The sequence below is a fragment of the Elephantulus edwardii genome, unplaced genomic scaffold (assembly GCF_000299155.1).
Source record: "Elephantulus edwardii isolate Elephantulus edwardi_28Jun2011 unplaced genomic scaffold, EleEdw1.0 scaffold00111, whole genome shotgun sequence".
Classification (NCBI taxonomy): Eukaryota; Metazoa; Chordata; class Mammalia; order Macroscelidea; family Macroscelididae; genus Elephantulus; species Elephantulus edwardii.
Window position 1 is genome coordinate 3,356,121 of NW_006399861.1, and position 1,725 is coordinate 3,357,845.

Here is a 1,725-nt window from a genome sequence, read left to right on the forward strand (position 1 = left end):
GTACAAACAGCTAAGCATTCAAATGTTAAATGAAAAGTTGATTGTTCAAAAGTATCCAAAGACATCTCAGAAGGCAGTCAAGACAGTCTGTTTCCAAAAAAAATCAGTGCTTTGAAATTTCTCTGAAGCAGTTCTAGTCTGTACACATTCTGTACACAACCCTGAGTTGGCATCAACTCAATGGCAATGAACAACAACTTTTGCTTTACCAAACTCAATCTCCCTTTCTAGTCTTAATCTTTCCTGGTGGCATAAATAAGCACATCTGTTTTATTACTACCGTTGTCTATAAGGAACATTCTGACTGCATTTCTTTCAAAACTGATTTGTTTGTTTTTTTCAATGTTGTTTGCCAATGTTGTTGTTAAGTGCCATTGAGTCACAGGCAACTCATAGCGACCCTATGAAGGAGAGTCCTCAATGCTTGTGTATCATTCATCCTCTCTCTAGGTTCATAGGGTTTCTGGAGGCAAGCTATTACAGAAGTGAATGCCACTCCTGCTTCCAAGTTTGCCAATAATCATAGTTAATTACAGGGTTAGATGGGGGGTGGGGGAAGAAAGAAGTAGGTATTTAGATATCGTGAAGCTGCAAACATGCCCATTGACTTGCACCTGCTGCTAAATTGCAGGGATGCTTGCCTAGTCTGTGTTAGAAACACTGTGACTAGGACTGAAAAGGGAAAAAAAAGTACCACTTGTCAAAATTGGACAAGTTGACAAGATGTGCTCCCGGGGAATTAACACTTATTTTTCTCCCACTCCTAGAAGCTACTAGACATTCTTCTTATGTATTCAAAGCAAGAGATACAGTTTTTTTGTTTTCTAATCTCCCTTCACTGCCCCATACTAAAAACAAACAAACAAACCCAAACAAACAAAAACAAACCAGAAAGATATGTGTCAAGAAAGCCTAGGAACATAGTTTGTAGACTGCCAGCCCAACCAGTAGAGAACAGAGCTGAAAAGGCAAGGGAAGGAGCTGTGAGACAGCAGGAAAATAGTCTCTTAGATCTATTATTAAATCACAGATGATGGAACATAAAGATAATTTATTCAATCTCTAGTTGGAAACTTAAATGGCAATTGTCTTTATTTCAGTGAAATGTCTTAAGTGTTCAGGTTACAAACTTGATGGTAGAGTTGATTAGAGATTTGTACACCTGGAAATTTTTTAAGAGCTAAAAAAAAGTGTTCTAAAATGAAGGACTCTACCACAGGAATGAGAATCTATAATTCTGTTTTATCCTTCCTCTTAATCAGTGCTGCTGGATTGCTGTTTTGCTACTGTGCACCGGAGATGTCAGTATTCTTTCACCTCTCTGCATCACTAAGCAGGCTTTTAGTAGCTTCCCCACCTAATAAACACTATGCCAATAAAATGGTTGTGAGTTGTGATTATTTTCTATTTAAAATACATAGAAAATAGGTTTTCTTAGAAGTGATTGGGTGGGGCAACATTTTTACTATGCAGTCAAGAAAGCATGTCATGAATTTGTCCCCACTGAGGAGACCTTCTGGAGTAATCTAGGGAATTCTTGTGGTCTAGTGACAAGAATCTGCACTGCAATCCCAAAGGCATGCAGTCTGGATCCTCCAGCTACTCTGCAGGAGAAGTATGGGCAATTCTTTCCCATGAGATTAACTGCCTCTGAAAACCCACTGGAGGGTCAGTTATAGGTCAGTTCTGGACTGACAGTACACAGCAATTGGAGTAATCTGTAAT